Source organism: Mesoplodon densirostris, chromosome 1 (genome assembly GCF_025265405.1).
Source record: "Mesoplodon densirostris isolate mMesDen1 chromosome 1, mMesDen1 primary haplotype, whole genome shotgun sequence".
NCBI lineage: Eukaryota > Metazoa > Chordata > Mammalia > Artiodactyla > Ziphiidae > Mesoplodon > Mesoplodon densirostris.
This window is the reverse complement of record NC_082661.1, coordinates 200,022,533-200,044,127: the sequence shown is the minus strand read 5'-3', so window position 1 is coordinate 200,044,127 and position 21,595 is coordinate 200,022,533. Positions and strand designations below refer to the sequence as shown.

The following is a 21,595-nucleotide window of genomic DNA, read 5'->3' as shown; positions in this document are numbered from 1 at the left end:
ACTCCTGGGTACATATTCAAAGAAAACCAAAACACAAATTCAAAAAGATACATGCACCCCAGTGTTCATAGCAGTATTATTTCTAATTATCAAGGTATGGAAGCAACCTAAGTGTCCACTAACAGATGAATGGATAAAGAAGATGAGGTATATGCACACACACACACACAGGAATATTACTCAGCCATAAAAAAGAACAAAATTTTGCCATTTGAAGCAACATGGATGGACTTAGAGGACATTATGTTAAGTGAAATAAGTCAAACAGAGAAAGACAAATACTATATGATGTCACTTATATATGGAATCTAAAAAAATACAAGAAACAAATATAACAGACTCACAGATACAGAGAACAAACTAGTGGTTACCAACAGGGAGAGGGAGGAGGGACGATCAGTATAGGGGTAGAGAATTATGAGGTACAAACTACTAGGTATAAGACAAGCTACAAGGATACATTGTACAACATGGGGAATATAGTCAACATTTTCTAATAACTATAAATGGAGTATAGTCTTTAAAAATTGTGAATAACTATATTGTAACCTGTAACTTATATAATATTGTACAGCAACTATACTTCAATATAAAAAAAAGAATATTAGATTGGAGGTAGTTACTTTCACTAGGAAGTCTCCTCTGAGGAGAAGACATTTAAATTGAGATTCAAATGATAAGAAATAGAGACAAACAAACAAAAAACTGAGGCAAGAGCATTATAAGGAGAGTGTCCAACATGCACAAAAGGCTTTACATTTGAAAAGTCTGGGGGCTCTCATGAACTCTAAGGCAAGCCAGTGTGGCTGGAGCTTGGTGAGCAAAGGGTGACAGGTGGAGGTCCAATCCTGCTGGGCTGTGAACAGTACCTGGAGTTTGGATGATATACTAAGGGCGCTGAGAAGCTGTTGAAGCCTTCATACAGCCAGTGACTTGGTTTAGCTTATTTTAAAATGATCTCTCTGGAATTTTGGAGGAAAATAGAGTTTAGAAACCTAGGAGAGAGATGATATGGCCTAGATAAGAATGAGAAAGAGGTGATGGAGAGAAGAGGACAGAGTGGAGATACATTTTGGAAGTTTAGTCAGCATCTCTGACTGATGAACTGGATGTCAAGGGTGAGGAAGACAGAGGATTTAAGGATCATACCCCGAGTGATGGAAAAGTCCTGAGTTTTTCATTCAGTGAAATGCATATTGGCAACCTGGGGAAGAACATATGAGGAGAAGTCCAGGCAGACTCAAACTATCAAGACGTAGGGTGATGGCAAGGCAGGAGGGAAGGAGGCAGGCAAGAGGGGAGCCAGGCGGGGAGACCAGGCAGTTCCTCCAGCCTGAAGCTAGAAAAGGGCCAGTGGCCCCATTAAGAGAAGAGGTCAACAAAGCAAGCTAGGTGAGGCATAGTCTCTAAATGCTCCTTTTATTTTCAAGGTTTTGATAACAACACAAGGCAATCCATGGTGATCCCACACTAGAAGTCGAGCATCCTCCCTGGGGCTAAAGTAGATGGCAAGTGGCAGACAAGACAATTATTGGAAATTAAAGAATGAGGCTTTTTAAAAAACCATGCCTGGAATTGTGCTCTCTGCAGCTGACTCAACCAGAGGGAGAAAACCTCAAAACTTAAAAAATAAAAAAGAGTGCCAAGACAATCCAGTGGAGAAAAATGCCCCTTTCAACACATGGTGCTAGAAAAATAGGATATCCACATGCAAAAAAAAGGTTAGGCCTCTTACACCTTACACACAAAAAAATTAACTCGAAATGAATCTTAGACTTAAATGTAAGAGTAAACTATAATAAACTCTTAGAAGAATAAAACTTCATGACCTTGATTTAGGCAAAGTCTTCTTTGATATGATACCAAGTGACCAAAAACAAAAATAGAGAAATTGGACTTCATAAAAATTAAAAACTCTTGTACTTCAAGAACACTATCAAGAAAGTAAAAGGACAACCAATGGAATGGGAGAAAATATTTGCAAATCATATATCCGATAAGAAACTTGTATCCAGACTACGTAAAAAGCACTTACAACTCGACAATGACAAAATCAAAACAAATAACTCCATTGAAAATAGGCAAAAGGTTTGAACAGATATTTCTCCAAAGAAGATATACAAACAGCCAAAAGCACATGAACTGATGTTCAACATCATTAGCCATTAGGGAAGTGTGAATCACCCACAACAAGATACCATTTCATACCCACTAGGATGGCTATAACCTAAAAAGTGGTGAGGATATGGAGAAATTGAAACCCTCAAATGTTGCTGGTAGGAATGTAAAAATCATGCAGTCACTTTGGAAAACTGTTTGGCAATCCCTCAAAATGTTAAACATAGAGTTATAATGTGACTTAGCAATTCCACTCCTAGGTATATACCCAAAAGAACTGAAAATATATGTCCACACAAAAACTTGTACATGAATGCCCATAGTAGCATTATTCAAAATAGCCAAAATGTGGAAGAAAAGCAAAATATTCACCAACAGATTAAAGGATAAATAAAAGTGTGTTATGTCCATACAATGAAATATTATTCATCAATACAATGGAATAGATGCTATAATATGGATAAACCTTGAAAATGTGCTAAGTGAAAGAAGGCAGTTATAAAGACCACATATTGTATAACTTCATTCATATGAAATATCCCAAATAGGGAAATCTATACAGACAGAAAATCGATTAATGGTTGCCTGATGTTTGAAGCTTGGGTGAAATGGAAGTGAGGTAATGAGTATGAGATTTCTTTCTTGGGGCAATGAACATGTTCTAAAATTGTTTGTGGTGATGGCTGCACACCTCTCTGAATATACGAAGAACTATTGAATTGTACACTTTAAAGGGGTGAATTGTATGGTACATGAATTCTATCTGAGTAAAGTTGTTAAGATCAAACTTTTTCTGATAGAACAGTTATGAAACTAGAAGTTAATATGTTTGCCCACACAGAACTTAATATCAAATAATATACTGCCTTTAAACAAGCCCTAAATTTTGTCAATTTATACTGATTTGCTTACTTTCAAGGTAAATATTGAAGAAACATTGTCCTCCACACTGAAATTTTCCTGATGATAGCTGGCATAACAAGATGGTTCAGCATCACATGGTTGGATAAATGCATTCTCTTCATCTTCCCTCCATCCATATGGCATTTTAATGACTTTTGGTTAGTTTCTTGAGTTAATTTTCCATGAAATTATTTACCGTCTTATTTTTAATACATTTATGTATGTGGCCTTAACAAACTACTGAAAAGACTACAAAGTTTTCCCATCCCTCCATACCTTGCCTCCCCATTGACACTGAACAGCACTCTGACAATATATGTATACAGGGCAGGTTACGGGAAGGAAGGCTTCCAAATTCTCTGTCTTGAGACACAGGTATAACCACTACAGTACTAGCCACTTGACAGGTGTGCAGGGGTGAGGCCACCATCCTTCACAGAAGATGCACAACAGATAAGAGTAACAGACAAACCGACTCAAATCCTGCTGTTTAGAGGAAACATCTCTTCAAAATCGAGCCCAATTATCAAATACTAATTAAGCCAGGAGAAATTTTGTTGTCAAATATGCCAACAGTTTCCTATTAACATGATATACAAAATATAATAGAAATTTTCATCAATAAAATATATTGATAGTTAACTACAGACACCATGCTCTAGAGATCTAATAAAATCTCACAATATTTTGACTAGAGGACAAAATTTTAATTTCTCAGATAATTTTCTATTTCTCATCCTAAGTAAACCAACTTAGAAAAGAAAACTTGGATCCAAACTCTGTGTCACAAACTTAGTTCTGTGATCTTGGAAAGCTCCTTAATCTTTTGAACCTAACTTCATCATATGAGAAAACACTATTTAACTCATAATAATGGCAAAAAAATAAATTAAATAATGCATAAAAAGGGCCTAACACTATACTTAGCACTTAAAGTACATCAAATAGTAGCTATTATGATCACTATATTGTCATCACTGTAATACTAGAATCAAGCAGACTAGGAGTAGTCTTGCTACTTAAACTTGAGAAACTAAGGAACTTTAATATTAATACAATCAAACAGAATGTGGAAGAGTAGAAAGACTACTCAACTGAGAACATGGGCATTTATACAAGGTTGGCCACAATAACCTCTCTGGGAACCATAATCCTCACTGCAAAATGAACACAACAATCTTTGAGGTTCCTTATAACTTCCATAAAATAAGAGATTTATTAAATTTCATTTTCCGTACAATATTCTTTCTGTCTTAATTTCAGACTCAAACTGATTTCTTTAAAAGCCAATTCATGCTTGGAATAGAAGGATGGAAACAATAATAGCAAATCTCACAAACACTAGTGAACATTGTCTTTTAATGGATTTAAATCTATAATCTTGGGAATATAAAAAAGCCACAACCACTCATCCCTTGGTTACAAGAAACACTTGAAAACTGTCTGGAGTTTACATGAATGAACAAACTTGTAAAGCCTTAAAAAGCAAGACATCTTATCTGATCCAGATTCCATATTTCTCAAAAATGGAAATAAATGTGTTAGTCTTCCTATTGCTGTTCTAGCCACATCTAAGTATATAGATACTCATCCCTCACTGAGGAGATGTATCTTTATAATTTCTGCTATGTGAGATTGTTTCTGTCTAATGTATGTGACAGGTACTGAGAAATGTCAAGAAGCTACTTCTTTACTGTTATTTTTTTAATAGAAAAATATTAACTCTAATTTGGAACACATTTTTTAGTTCAAACAATCCTTTCAAAAATAGTATATGTCATGCATATTGTAAGGACACATTTATTTTAAATCTTGTTGAGATTCTAAAACAAAATTATATTCCCCCATTTGATTTTGGGTTTTTCTTTTCTTTTTGCAAAGATAAAATCTAATGTTATTAGGTGAATCTTAGGTCTTATTTAAAAGTAATTTTCAATATTAATTTGGCCAAGGAATCCTAAAGATTCAAGATTTGCTGGAAGGGTGGGACTCATTAGTTGCTTCAAAAATAAAGCAAATTTCATGAAAGTGAGAGAATGTAAAAGCTTCAAATTTAAAATATTTTTAAATGAGAACTCCAATTAGTTTGAAGAGCAAGGAGATAGTAATACTGTGCTTTGAATAGGGTAGTGTTTTCAGCCACTATTAACATACTAAGCCATTGTGCCTGGATCTTTCTGCATAATTCAGTCAGTAACCAATCAACTGAGCATACCACCCATTTCCTATGCATGATCAGTCTCATCACTAGTACTCCCATCAGTAGTATCATTTATGCCCTTGAGGCTTTGTGTTTCAGAAAACTAATGAATAGGCACCCTTAGTTCCCAGGAAGTGCAGGAGGAAACATTCATCTCAAAAGAAGCAGCAGTCAAATCTACTGGGGTCCACAGGTTAACAGCAATGGACTGAGCAGAATGGGTGGATTTAACGTTCTGTTGTCGATTCATATTGACTGAGGACAGGAGTCATTTATGGCTCACATCTGGATTTTCAGCATTTTGAGAGGGAAGGCAACACAACCACATAAAAGAAATCTATTTTTTTACACAGGCACATGGATCATCCCATTCTTTTTCCACTGAGTCCTTTCACACAATTTGATTTTTACACATCACACCAACTAGGGGAGAAAATGATGGAGAATGATGTTACTAAGACTTATCACTGGATTCCAACACATTAGAAATAATGAGGTGCCCCTAAAGAGAGGAGAGTTGAGGACAAGTTAGACACGCATATGATGGTAGACTAATGGGACTAAATTATGCTCATTTGGGTGACACCGCTTTGCAGACATTGACATACACAGTCTCATCTGGTAATTCTATGATGTAATGTCTGTTTCGCTGATGAGGAAATGGATACCACAGGGATTAGAGGACTTGCCTAAGAGATACAGCAGGAGCAGCAGTCCCATTTCACCGACAGGCTGCTTCTGTGATGCTAGACTGATTCCTAAATGGATTTAATCTGCGTTTTTCAGAGGGTTCTGTGGAACTCTACCTCTAAGCGATGTTCTCTGGGATGACAAACCATAGCTGCCTGAGAATAAGAACTTGGTACATAATATCTGGATCATAGATGATTCTTACTAATGTTTGTTGAACTAACCAAACCTTGAATGGGAATTGAGTAACAGAATTAGTGTTACACTCAAGGCTCCTGATTATCAACCCCAGAATCTACCCATTTCTAGATTACACTGACTTCCTTTACACTGATTTCCTATGTCTCCCTCCTCCCTTCTTTTTCACCCTTCCTTCCAAGTTCCTCCCTCTCTCCCTTCCACAAATATTAATTAAATATCCATGACATGTTGGGTAGTTGGCTATATGTTATAAGTAAGATAATGAGAAAAAAACAGAGATCTAATTCTCATGGAACTTAGGTTTTTGTGAGGGAGAGATACATTATTTATACAAGAAAATGGGTCATGGGCCTTCAATAGTGGGTTAAGACAGACTGGGAGGGAGAATCACGTGCAGGTTTCACTGAAGAAGTAACAAATGAGGTACTATCTGAGAAATGAGTAGGAGTTATCTTATGAATCTTGGAATGATGAGGAGGACCAATTTTTTAAAAAGGGAACAGTGTATGTACAGGTTCTGTGGCTACAGTGAAGCGTGACACATTTGAGAAACTGAAGGAAAGCCAGTGTGGTTAGAGAGCAAAGAGGGAAGATGAAACACACTGGATAGTCTATGTGGGGGCCTGTGGGCTGTGATAAGGTTATTTAAAAAAAATAGGAGATGACTTGATTGGATTTGATATCAAAAACATCACTCTGTATAAGGAAACTCTCTGTACTTTCTGCACAATTTTTTTAATAAATCTAAAACTTCTCTAAAGAATAAACTCTATTAAAAACTATCACTCTGGCTACAGTGTATGGGATAAAACAGAGTGACGGGATGAGTAGAGTCTATACATGAGCTAGGAGAATATACTACAGATCTCTGGGACAAAGATGACCAGACACAGAGCCCAAGTTCCCTCCAACATGAGGAGGTTAAGGAGACAAGGAGGAAGAAGCAGTGCTGACTGAGAAGACATGGGCAGGGAAGTAGGAAGAAAACCAGGCAAGTACAGTGTCCTTGAAGCCAAGTGAAGAATGTGTGTCAAGAAAGAGGCAGTGGGGACTTCCCTGGTGGCGCAGTGGTTAAGAATCCACCTGCCAGTGCAGGGGACACAGGTTCGATCCCTGGTCCGGGAAGATTCCACATGCTGCAGAGCAACTAAGCCTGTGCACCACAACTACTGAGCCTGCGCTCTAGAGCCCTCGATCCACAACTACTGAAGCCTGCATGCCTAGAGCCCGTGCTCCACAACAAGGGAAGCCACCACAATGAGAAGCCTGTGCACTGCAATGAAGAGTAGCCCCTGCTCGACAAAACTAGAGAAAGCCCACAGGCAGCAATGAAGACCCAATGTAACCCAAAATAAATAAAGTAAATAATTTTAAAAAGAGAGAAAGAGGGCAGTGATGGACTGTGTCAAATGGTCTTATTGGCAATTATTATTATGACAGCTGAAAAGTAATTGTTGCATTTGGGAAAATTAGAGGCCATTGAAGGCAATAATAAGAAAAAGTCAAGTGGAGTGTGGTGGGCGACGAATGGATTGAGCCAAAGAAAGGAACTGGAGAGAGTGTAGTATAGAGCATAGAGCAGTTTTATTGCAAAAAGAAACAAAACACAAAACACGGGAGGTGAGGGATAGTGGGAGGAGAGTGGCCAAGAGATCATTTTTTTAAAATCAGAGGAATAATAGCATGTTGTACGCTCATAGTTTTAAAACTTTAGTATACATGAGATTGTTACTTTTTTGCATAAAAATTCCAGTTCCCAGGCTGCCCCTGTGAGCCTATGGGGATAATCCAATATAGAAAACAAAGCTACATAACCAGGTGGAAACAGCACAATCAGTAGATTATGGCTGGCTTCTGAAAAGGTGGGAATGCATGGAATTCCACGACAGATGCAAGATTGGATTTAGGGAGGAAAAGGGACCACTGCTCTGTTGTAATAGAGGGAAAGAGGACCAAATGGCAGATGTAAGCAGTTTTGTATATTTGGTATCAGGCATTTGAGGTAATTTCCATAAAATTAAGTCGGCAGTAAGGTTATCTGTGGGAAAGAAAGGCTGAACAAAAATTAAAAAAACAAAATAAATCAACTATTTAAATGAGAATTGATTTGCATCAGTTATATCCATATCGGAATGAGTTATCTTTCAATCAAAGAACACGTTATGACAAATCACAGCCCCTACATTAGAGCCAAACAGTCTCCAAGCACAGATATGTCATTATCTCCCCTGTGATTCCTGTAAGCAAGTGACACATCAGAAATAGTGAGTCATGAGAAAGACAGTGTGATTGGTGCTGGAGAAATGAACCCCACAACATGTCATGCCCCTGCACTAATCGTTTTCCAGAAGCATTAATTGCCTGTCTTGATACTGTGCTCCTCCACACACAGAATGACAAGTTGGTAATTCACTACGGAAGGCCTGGGCAACTGGATGAGATCTATCAAGGGTTCCGTTTGGCTTTCTCCCCCTGACTAGACACATGACAGTATTATTTAAGGCATTAATGTACCACTTTTGGAAAGGAGTTTGTTCCCAAATAAAATTTAGCCTGGACTTAAAAAAAAAAAAAAAAAAAGCCCAAAGACACTAACTTCTAACAATGACACAAGGCTAGATGTCTAATCTATTTCCTTTAGGCAAAGTGATAAAAACAAAGAATAATAACAACAAAAAAAAAACCCTAGGAACAAAATTAAGGAGAATTTTAAATCCAAGGACAATTTGCAGGAAAGAGTCGTTAAATGTAAAATATCTGGTCTTTCTCTGGGCAGCCTCCATTTCTATTTCACATGTTTTTTAGTTAATTCTTTGGTTGGTTAATCACTCAGGCTTTCCAACATTTATGAAAAAAATGAGCGGAATTCTGGATTGTGGCTTGGTGTACATACAGCAAGGAAGGTGTACATACCTTCCTTGAAGAGTAGGATAGGGCTCAAGTAGTAAGTAGTAAACATGAGGAAGAGTTTGCTGCATAAAAAGAGAAGCCTCTGGAAGGACCGTGATGTCTCATCTTTTTTACTCTGTTATGGTCTGTATTGTGTTCTTCCAAAATACATTTGTTGACAAAGTAACCCTTTGCACCTCAGAAGCTGACCCTATTTGGAAATAGGGTTTAAAAGAGTATTTAAGTTAAAATGAGATCATCAGGGTAGGTCCTATTCCAATATTACTGGTGTCCTTATAGAGAGAAAAAATAGGACACAGACACACACGGAAGGAAGATCATGTGAAGACACAGGGAGAAGGCAGCAATCTACAAGGCAAAGAAAGAGCTCTCAGAAGAAACTAATCTTGCTAACACCTTGATCTTGGACTTCTAGCCTCCAGACTGTGAGAAAATGAATTTCTGTTGTTAAAGCCTTCCAGTCTGTGGTACTTTGTAATGGCAGCCCTAGCAGACTAATAAGCACTCTTTTTACTCATACCTATTTCTTGTCACAGGCACACAAAAGTTTAGTTTAGAAATACTGCTGGTCAAGTTAAAAGTTCATGGGAAAACCTTCCATGTGGGACCAGCAGATCCTTAAACCAATGTCACTGCATCATGACAATCTAGTGACAGTCCTCTAAAGTTGGGGAGGCCTATTATACCCAGAGCTGGTTGATGCAATTTGAATGTACTAAGTTTGAATTTTGTTTTTCTACTCTAATATTTGAAATATAAGCATTTGATTAGCATTTATCTTATTGTATTTTCACAGAATTAGCTGATTGCCTATGTGAGGGCAGCCTGGTGTCTGAACGCTACCAAGTTCCCTAAGAATCAGGGCTCTTCCAAGTTGGCCCTATAGAAGGAACAGCCAAATGACCGCCTCTCCAGGACTGTGTAGAACAGCAGGACACACATGAATCACACTACATGTCTTTGGTACATCCCCCCTTCTTAATCCATTAGTATTCCTTTCTGGTTTCAGAACTTTCTCCGTGCTTCATCAATATTAAAAAAAAAAATTCTTAACACTATAGTCATCTAATCAAAATCCTGTAGTTTCTTTACATTCCAGTGGCAGATTCACTGCCTCTGGGAAGTCTTCCTTGATTACTCCAGCCCACAATGACCTATGTCTTCCAAAATTTCCAGTGCATCTATAATGCCATCTAAGACTGTTCAATATCCAGGCCAGTGCTTATTTATACATGGTACTATATGGACAATAGTTCCAAGTCTTGCTATTTTTCAGTAAGCCATTCTCTGGGCCAGGCAGAGTGTTGACCGCTCCCCATACCATTATCTCCTTCCATCCTCACCACAACCTTACAAGGGAGGCATTCTTACTTCACATTCACTAAGAGGACACTGTGATTTAGTGAGACTAAGCAACTAGCTCCAGTGGTAGAGCTGGGATTTGATTCTAGTACTGTCTGACAGAGAGGTCTGATACCTCTCTCCTCTTCCTACACTGGTCTCCAGGGCGGGCTTTGTGGCTTCCCTTCCTCACCATCAATACCTAGTTTTTCCCCCTTAGGCATCTCTCCTCCTAGGTCCTAGGTCTTTTTCTACTCTTGTATACCTAAAGCAAAGAGTTTTATAGTTAACAAAGTACTTAACAAATCACCCAGAATAAATTAGGGTTTTGTAAACCTTAGGTGGCTTTATCTCAAGTTGCCAGTTATGTTTTTTTTTAATAAATTTATTTATTTAATTTATTTATTTTTGGCTGCACTGGGTCTTTGTTCCTGTGCGCGGGCTTTCTCTAGTTGCAGTGAGCAGGGGCTACTCTTTGTTGCGGTGCGCGGGCTTCTCATTGTGGTGGCTTCTCTTGTTGTGGAGCACAGGCTCTAGGCCCATGGGCTTCAGTAGTTGTGGCACATGTGCTCAGTAGTTGTGGCTCACAGGCTCTAGAGCGGAGGCTTATTAACTGTGGCACACGGGCTTAGTTGCTCCACAGCATGTAGGATCTTCCTGGACCAGGGCTCGAACCGGTATCCCCTGCATTGGCAGGCAGATTCTTAACCACTGAACCACCAGGGAAGCCCAAGTCACCAGTTTTCTTAATTGGGGTGTAGGGATTTTAGCAGGTAGGACCATACATTTCTGCCAAATCAGGACCTCTCAGGACTTCAATTTGGGCCTTTCTAGGCCTGATGTCACAGGGCTGTGGAGATGGACAGTTCTCAAGAAAGGCAGCATTTGAAAAACCAACACAGGGCAAATGAACCCACAGATCAATAGACAAAGATAACCATCGTTTTAAAGTCAGGATGTCCAGCAGGCCCAAGGATGCATTATTGGGTTGCAGATGGTCCTTGAGGTTTCACTTTTGGAAACATTCAGGACCAGTTCAGCTCAGTTTTATATTAAAAATGAAAAGAAAAAAAGAAAAATGAGAAAGGCTACCCTGGTTCCCTAAGAGTTAGCACAGGACTTGGTGACATGCTGGTTTCATCCTTACTGCGAGTCTGTTTCCTACAACCTAATTACCAACAGCTGCTCTGCAGCACACTCATCCTCCTTCTTCTGATATATTGCGTTTCCTGTGAAGTATGTTTTCTCTTTCTCACTCCCATATCACTTCTAACCTATGGTTGCTCTCCTCACTGGCTGTTGCCTCATTCAGACACACTCCTTCCCTGGCTCAGATACAGCTCAAAGAAGCCCTGCCACAGAAAAAGAACTGCCTGGAGAAATACTCTTCCTAGTAACAGCCACTGACAGTTGTTTAGCACTGTACTGTCTGTTTTCTGAGCTTGATTGGATTGCAAAGTCCTTTTCAACTACTGGATAAAAAAGGTGAATGCAAACAGCCCATGAGTACATAATTAGAACCAGGCCACAGAGGACAATGAGGGGGAGGGGATCACATTTATTCCAGCAGATAATTTGTTAGTAAACAGCTTCTATCATCAAAGTACTAAATAACACAATTGGTGTTAGTGGTAATGAAGAAGTGAACGATGAGGCAATGCAGACTGCTTTTTAAAGAGCATAGAGTCTGTGAAGTTAATGAACTTCTCCAGTCTCTTAAGGCACTGAGACAAAGAGCTGTGATCAAATTAAATAGCTCAGAGATGCAAGGCTCTTTTCATTTTGGCTAATCCAATACAATCATTCCCTGGATGATAAAAATGAGGTCTAGTCTATTCATTAATTCAGCGAATGTGCATTGAGCATATACTACATGATAGTCACTCTGCTAGGTACTAGGGATGGAAGGTATCATTTCTGTTCTCAAGTGCATCAAATCTGATGGAGAAGGAAGAGAATACAGACAACATAAGAAATGCGAGTCTTGCAGAGAGAAGAAGGAAATGCAGAGTATGCTAACTTTAAGTTTTAATTTTTTTGTTTTTTGAAGTATAGTTGATTTACAATGTTGTGCCCATCTCTGTTGTACAGCAAAGTGACTCAGTTATACACATATAGACATTCTTTTTTATATTCTTTTCCATTATGGTTTATCACAGGATATTGACTATAGTTCCCTGTGCTCTATACATTAGGACCTTGTTGTGTATGCATTCTAAATGTAATAATTTGCATCTACCAACCCCCAAACTCCCAGTCCATCCCTCTCCCTTCCCCCTCCCCCTTGGGAGCCACAAGTCTGTTCTCTATGGAGTACACTAACTTTTAAATCCATAACCTCATTTCTTCATTTGTTGTCCTTATTTTTCTTAACTCTTGGATATTTGGCCTCTGTGGGATCTAGGAAATTAACCTATCCATATTCTCATTGGTATAAGGAAGCTGCAGCATGTGGTGGTTTTGTGGGCTCAGATGAGTGTGAAGCCTGGTTTTAGCATTTATTAGGAATGTGAATTTTATCACTGTTGATGAGTGAGAGGAATGGCATCTATCACAAGTTTATCATATTAAATGAACTGTTGTATTTAAAATCTGACATTCATTAGTACAGGACTCACACAGTTCAGTGAACGTTAGCTCCAAAAATTATGGAAGTGTTTCTCATACTGATGTTAAAGGAAAACTGGTGGGTTAGGAGTAGAGATATGTTCATAAATGAGTGGTGGGGGGAATAAACTACTCCTCTGAGAAAATAAGTTTGTTAGTTTTACGAGCAAACAAAGTATTGACATTTGGTGTGAGATACTTAGAGCTTTAAGACGTTAATGTACATTGTAAAAAGGAGAGTTCAGAAGAAACTTCAAGCTTACTTGATCTTGCAAGGGATGCTTCCATCTCAGAATACTTATGAATATCTCCCTGAACTTGTGTGGACTGAACAAAGTATGGGAAATGTTTCTCATGCTAGGCACACCCAATCTCCTATTAATGGTATTCATTGCTTTAAAAGTCACATCACAGATTTCAGCTCTGGTCAGATTCTAGAGTTCTAAATGAGCTAAGACAAAATTTAAAGTGATGGTTTCGGTTTGGTCACTAAAACATTTTAGATTCATCGTGACTGGGGGAAAAAAAGAGATATTATTCAGAGATGGAACTTCTAAATAAAAATGTTGGCAAACAGGTCCTGAATCATGATGTTGAGGCAGTGGGTAATGTCATGGTCTGGGGAGACACTCTGTCTCAGAATTCTAATTTTGTCTCTGGTGGCACCAGTGGGGATTAGTGATTTATAATAGTATCTTCAGACTCCTTTTCATAGGTTTGCTTTTTTTAATCTAGCACAAGCATTGGCTAGCTATGGCACATGGGCCAAATCTGGCTTACTATCTAGTTTTTACATTTTTGAATGATTGGAAAAAAATCAAAAGAAGAATAATATTTCTTGATATTTGAAAATAATATAATACCCAGATTTCGGTATTCATTAATAAAGTTTTATTGGAACACAGCCATACCCACTTGTTTTATGCTATGACAGCAGAGTTCAGCAGTTGTAGCAGATACTTTATGGCCAGCAAAGCCTACAGTATTTGCCCTCTTGTTCTTTCTGGAAAATGTTTTCTGACCCCTGATCTAGGATATAGAATGAATGATAGAAATGAATATGAGTAGGTCAACATGTCTACAAATATTGTAAGAGAGCCCTTCTCATATGGACACTTATCAAAATTGGGATCTTATGATTGGTATATAAATGCTCCAAATGCCTTTTGGTTGACATGGCAGTAGTCGGAATTTTAAGAGATTACAAACATTTTTAAATGCTCTTTGTGACATTTTAATAGCCTTTTTTAAATGTATATTTTAAGGCATTTTAAGTAGGAAGGGAATTTTGAAGGAAACATCTCAAATACTTTTTTTTATATAGAAGAATACAAGTAGCTAAAGCATGCTGATTTTCAATGCATTTATTTAAGTCATGTTCAGAACTACTTGTGTATACAGAATTATGTTTTCATACCATAACAATTCCTACTCACATTCTCTAAATGGTTTGCACACATTAACTAAGCAAAGAAAAAAAATACAAGCTTCAGGGCTGCCTACAGACATAGGCAGACAAAAAAAGAGATTGTCCTATTTGCCTTTGGGTAACAAATATAAATACATGGCTTTCAACTTACAGTACTAACACAAAAGGGAAAAATTAAGATAAAGAGTGTGTTGTAAAATTAAATGCCCTAGCAACATATTTAACCAGTGATCAAGAAAATGACCAACTTCTATGCTAAAACACTATTAAAATATCCCCAAATTTTCCTATAAAGTAGATAACAAATTTAAATGACAGCAAATTAATTTATCCAATAACATTATTTGATCACCCTAGAAGGAGTTGCAAACTTGGATGATAAACTTTCATTGCTGATGTCACATAATTATCTCAAAAGCTCAAAAACTGGCTACATGCCTTTCCTTCTCAGAGACACCATGAATATCTCTCAGATGGCCTCATATAGCACAGCTGCACTGACCATCTGAGTAGGTTCAAGTTTTGGTAAATTAAAAATTTTGTAGCCTCCAGAGCCATGAAATGATCTCCAGAAAGTTTTTTGTAAGTGCATAAAATAGGTCTGTAGAGTTACATAATCATAGAACCAGTGGGGGGGAAAAACACAACTGAATCAGGGCAGTAAAATTCAAAAACTGATTACTAGTACCACATAGTTACAGATAATAAAAAAAAATTGTCATGTTTATGCACATATGTATATAGATGAAATAGATGATGTGCAGGAACACAGAGATGAATAGCTAAATATAGAGATGGAGATAGAAAGATAGAGACTAATAATGTCTCTTGTCCCTAAATTTAAATTACAGTTCTAAAGCTGGAGTCCACAGTTGGGTTTCAGGGAATCTCTGAAGCCCCCATAAGTGTCTGCAATTTTGGTAGGTAAATGCTTTTTTTTTTTTTTTTTTTTAGCAAAAAGATCCATAATGCATTTATTGGATTCTCTCGGCACCCATGTTTTCTAACTTTTCAATCACCCCTGAAAATTCTTCTGGAAAATAGTTAGAATGGAAACATTTTTTATTAAAATTTACATATGTAATTGTCTAAGGATATTATTAATAATTAGTATATTCCTGGCTAAAGTTGGGATAAATGACACCTTCTCCTTTGTTGGAGGGTTTACTTTCATTTCCAGGCAGATGAAAATCACTTTAAATTACCTTTCAAATTTTCTCTTTTTTTTTTCTTTGTTACCATAGCTGCCTCTTCATCTCTCATCCCCCTTTTTCCCCTGTGTTCACCTCTTCTATTCTGTTTCTGGGGGAAGGAAGAGAAAAAGAAAACCTCCACTTTCTAGTTATTATTGATTTGGGACACTGGGCTGAGATGGGGCTTTGGGAGTCTGAGATATTGGTAATTGCCCTTAAAACTCACAATGGGTCTCTGCTTGAATAATACCTGTGCAGGTCACTGGACTGATTCCCAATAAAGGAACAGTATGAGGTGTGCTTGTTGGTGGCTAGACAGTGGTGATAACTTGGCTAGTGTGCAGAGGAAGTTAGTGAAGAAGTGAGGCCAATTTCAGCAGTGTGAGTTCTGCCATGAAGAGAACTGAACTCCAGCGTGTAATAATTTTCTATAAGAAAAAATTACAGGTGCAGATTCTTCCTTTCACATAACTATTCACATATAAGAAAGTCCACTGCAGACAAGTGTGGTTTTCTCCCCACCTTTTCATGACAGTATAGTTGTGGCCTTATAACTCTTAAGTGAACATCTTTAGCCAGTGCATATCTTTATGATAGGCTTACACATATAAATAACTGCATGTAAATGAAAATGCCTATTCTCACTTCAAATGCCCAAAGTGTCATCCTTAATGGATGAGCTAAGAAGAGATACAAGTCTATCCACTTCAATTACTACTAATAAAAACTGTTCACAAGTTCATATTTCAAAAACTAGGCTCCATCCTCTAATACTCTGATATCTCATATTTTAAGCCAGAATACATACATATATAAAGTCAGTGATAAGTAATATATATATTTATATTTACACATGCATTTACTAGCTAGTGTTAGCTGTTTGACCTTGATCAAACTACTTTTCTGTGCCTCAGTTTCTTTATCTGGAAATGGATATAGTAATAGAGGTGAGGATTAAATAATAATGTGGTAAGGATTAAATTAAATGATACATTGAAAAAGTCTGAAACATTGTCTGTAATACAGAAAGCTAGATACAGATAAAGCTATAAATACTCTAATGGATACTGTGATGCTCTGTCTAAATCCCAGAGGCCAGTATATTGGCTGATGGCTCATAGAGGCCCTCATGGAAACCGTTCTCCATTGCAACCTAGAGCTGCTTCACATGAGTTTACTTGTCTCACCTCCCCCCAGTCAATGACTAGACTAGCTGATGCCACGAAACAAAGGCTTGGTCCCTCAGGTTAGAGCAACTCTAGGAAGCATCCAAGCTCCAGAGCTTCCCATAGCATCAGCTGAGATATTAACTGAAATGGTGTTTTGAACCAGCTTCTCCTTCTGCCTGATCCTGCTTTCCTCAATTCCTTAGAGATGAAGTATCTCCAGAGAGCACTCCCCAGTAAATGTTCTAACATAACTCTCCATCAGAGTGTGTTTCCTTGGACTCCAATCTAAGATTATAGATATAGACAAAAAGTCATTTTTCCATTATCCTGAAATTGTTAGGATCTGAATCTGAAGAGAGAAGTTACTCACACTCTAAGTTTAAAAAAAAAAAAGAAGGTTGTTCCTGGCCACTTCCCTATAGAGCTTATGGAGAATACACATTTCAGAGAAGGAACCAAAATGTCATCCCTCTGCCCCTGGCTATTACAAGAGGAAGACTAGAAAAGAGGAAGTGCCACTTGGATATAACAGTTTTCAAGATGAACACTATTTTTTGAGGAGAAAGAAGAAAATTCTCTGAACCATCAGAACAAGTCAGGGGAGCACAAGAGAGCTGCTCATCAATTCTGAAGCTAGAGCTGTCACCTAGCCCTTCTCCAAGTTGCAGACTCACATGATGTGTGAAACCACTGAACTGCTGGGTGTGAAGCTCATGCTTCATGGAGAAGGGGGCAAGATGGCAGGGTTGAGGGGGGCAGTGACAGTGAAACAGCCTGTATATCCCCTACTTGGCAGACCAGGGTCCATGAGTTTCCACATAGCTGAATAAGCACAAAGCAAGCAGCTGGCCTCTGAGCCATTTTGTTGGTAGCCCATCTACCTTAACCATGCCCAAGGTAGAGACTCCTATCACATGACATGCATTTCCAATTCTAGGGACATTATAAAATCTTCAAAGACACCTCATGAGAGAGTCAGCATTTGAAGGGGTGTGTAATAACCAGTCAGTGTTAAGGTGCTACACCCCAGTGGAAGTTTCTCTGCAGGAAGATCTCTACCTCCTTCCATCTTTCTCTTGGTATCATTACCAGAGAGGAAGGCAGAGGAGTAAGAAAGAGGATGTGAGGAGTTTCCCTCCACTTGAACCACTAGAGCAGCAGAAAGGTCTTTGCTGTACCATGAGGCGGAAAGATCCTACACAGGAGGGAATAAGCCTTCAACATAGCCAAGTCGGGAGTAGTTACTGCCAACAATAAACCCATTTCACATGGTTGACTTTCCTCCATAAACCTGGTAAATATATACACTTCAATAAGTACTCGGCACCTTGCATTATATTGTACTAGATGTTACGGATATAGTAATGAGAAGATAGATGTTGTTCCTAACTATATGAAGTGCATACATCCTCATCTCTTTTTACCTGTCTCTGTCTCTGAATCACTACTTCTTCTCCCTCTGGCAGGTTATTCTTCTAAGAAAGCTAAGACATCAGCATTCCATTAATTACTCTATTTTGTTTTAACATCACAAGGGAAACATGCACAGAAAACATTTTGAGAAGCAAAGAAACCGACTGCATTTTCCCTCTTCGAAGACTATGCATTAAAGGTCTGCCAACATTTCTCCCTCAACCACATTTCCCCAAAGCTTAGTACTTGGCCATAAAAGCTCACTCCAGTCTAAAATTTGGCATGTCTGACAGCAAAGTCTGCAAATTTACCAATTTAGATCACATCTCCTTTTTGAATAACAAGCAGATAAATTGGAAAAAATTGGAGTGAAATGCTATAAATCATGACATTATTCAGAGAGACAATTCCTTTCATGGGATAGTACTCTATAAGAAATTAACCCTAAATTATGGTAATTTGTTTCAGATAGATTTTTACAAAAGGCTAAAATCTGCAGAGAAATGTTATACAAAAACAAATGTAATTAAGTGCTATACAAAGACCTGAAACCCTGAATTCTATTGGAAAATCTTGAGTTTTCTTTCAAATTTACACATGATTATTACTTAATTTCATAGAACATTTCAAACTAAAGCAAAACCAAAAATGGAACAAAACAAAGTAGCATACATGGAAAAATTATAAAGATATATAGGTGCTAAAGCTATATACATATAATGTGTATATAAATATACATTATATATTTTGTTATATATATATACACACACACAAGTCTACACACTCATACACAAATGTGTGGGTATGTATATACTGCTAGGACATTTGGCAAAGAGCTTTCTGAAGGTATTTGCCATTTTTGCTAGAAATCATTATAGGCACATATGATTAAAGAATTTAATCCTATTCATCATTTTTCATTGGTTATACCTTGGGTAGTTGGGCTTGAGGTATTTGTCCATAAAGACAGAATCATGTTGGATATGTAAATATCATTTGCAGGATGGGATTTCAGAAGTTGTGATCGACAGAATTCCACAGAGAAAGTTAGTGTAAAATAAGTATGTGTTACAAGGATCTGCAGACAGGCAGTCCTGCAGAAGGTTCTATACAAGGCATTGACCACATTTCTCCAATCCTTCCTGTTTCCTGCATTTTCTGACAAGTGAAAACACTCTTGGACTTTCCAGATTCTCTATGTCAAACTATCACACAATTGGAATAATTAGAAAATATTATCTTGTCATTCTCATTTGCAAAGATAAATCAAGTGTCATGCTATCCCTAAGTAATCTTTTTTTTAACATCTTTATAGGAGTATAATTGCTTTACGACGTTGTGTTGATTTCTGCTATATAACAAAGTGAATCAGCTATATGTATACATATATCCACATACCCCCTCCCTTTTGCGTCTCCCTCCCACCCTGCCTATCTCACCCCTCTAGGTGGTTACAACTCACTGAGATGATCCTCCTGTGAGATGGAACTGCTTCCCACTAGCTATTTTACATTTGGTCCAGTGTCTTGAACTTGGCTCTCCCACTTCAGAGGCTAAGGCCTGACACCAGGTCAGAGCACCAAGACACTGTCAGTCACATGGCTGGTGCTTCTGGAAGGATGAGTGTTTCTTTCTAGTTCTGCTGCACAACACGGGTTCACCCATGTATACAGGTGAAGCAGGGCCAGGAATGAAAAGTCCTATTTTCCTTTGTACTTAGATTAGCTTCACTTGCTCAGAGGGTGCCACATGCAGATGCCTTGCCCCAGCCTTTCCGACCAGAGTTTCTGGTGCAAAAAGCCCTAAGTAATCTTGATTTTGCAAAAATTGGTTAAAATCATATGATACTAATCCTCACATCCTCATACAAATACAGAAACATTTGCCTGGAAATTCCATCCTAATGTTAGGGACACACCAAAAACCCCGATGACCAAGATTCATGGCTCAAACACTGCACTCTCAATGCAGTCATTGTGTTTTTCCAATTCTCTCTTTAAAGAAGCATTTGGCACAGTTCTCTTGTCACTCCATAAGATGATTCAGAATTATAAAACCTAATTTAGAAGGTACTACATATTGTATTAATGACTCAGAAAGCATCTTTTCAAATGAGCTATGGGCTTAGTATTGATATGTTTATTTTCATAATTACTGCAGCCAACCTGAACTTCCTTGAGAAAAAAGAAATTATTTTTGGAATGACAATCTTCAGATTCTACAGCACACAGTCATAAACCCCTTAAACTTTGCTCATTAAAAGCCATTATATCATATGCATTTCACTCAAAACACATACCCAAGAACTGAAACCTTGGAGGGGAGGTTTTGTGATTTCATGGGCTTGAAGACACAGCTCTTCTGAGAACAGTCTTGACAATATCTACCTACAATATATCAGAACATCTTCCCCCAAAAGTGAAATCTCTACACATTTAGTAGACTGCATGGGAAAGTAGACCTTTAGTGTTATTGAAGATACAGAATCAAAGCTGTCAGTTTAATACCATGCTCATTTCAAAGCCCACAGGTCTAATGTCTGAGAATAAACGGTGAAAGAAATTTCCTCTACTGATACTTCAAAGACTTTGCAACATCTGGAATTTGGTTCCATATAGAGTATTCCACTAAGAAGTAAGTATAAAAAGATTTTAATAGAACAAACAGGATTCAGGTTTCCTACAATATGTTATCCCTGGGGGGAAACAACACAATGCATCCGACTAAGCTTTCTGCACTTCAGCTGCATTAATTAACATTTAGTCATGGATTCCATTGTGAGCCAGATGAACCCAGAGCTACAGCTGTTTTCATTGAGGGGAAAAAATATGCTTTCACATTTTAGATTCTTAGCATTTATAAATCTGGGGAAAATGTTTTATTGACTGCCTTTGTACTGGCATTATTGATATGCATTACATATTAGTCACCCAAATAAATTCACACTCACCCTAGGCTGTGATTATGTCAATGTTAATATCACATTAACTGGGTCAGTCAGAGCCAAAGCTATGAAAACCACATTCCTAACTCCCTTTTTCTTACACCAAGTGTTAAAGAAGGGCTAATGAACTGATCAAAGAAGTAGATCACAGCCTTGAAAAGAGTGTTGCTGGGTGAGTCAAAGACTTAAGTGGAGATCAGGTATTGTGAGAGGGGTGGATGCAGATGACTAAAAAAAAAAAGAACAGATGTTGAAGAAATGTAACTGCATGATCTGATGACTTGGCAGAGACATCCTCAAAGCTACCATCCAAACATGTGGAAGTGGTTGGTTGTGAATGAAGATGAGGTACAGAACTGCAATCCTTGGTCAGTCATTGAAGGAGCATTTTTGTTTTGTTTTGTTTTTATAGCAAAGGCTCCTTAAAGATGCAGTTTTGTAAGAAAATATGACAGTGAATCAGCTGGACAAGGCATT

The 21,595-nt window shown here is 37.9% G+C and overlaps 1 protein-coding gene across 5 annotated transcripts in view; it reads right to left on the bottom strand.

The window, feature by feature from the left end:
* Positions 1–21,595, bottom strand: part of ARHGAP24 (Rho GTPase activating protein 24) — a 492,969-nt gene that overhangs the window by 246,496 nt on the left and 224,878 nt on the right. The gene's annotated exons all lie outside the window — the stretch shown is intronic.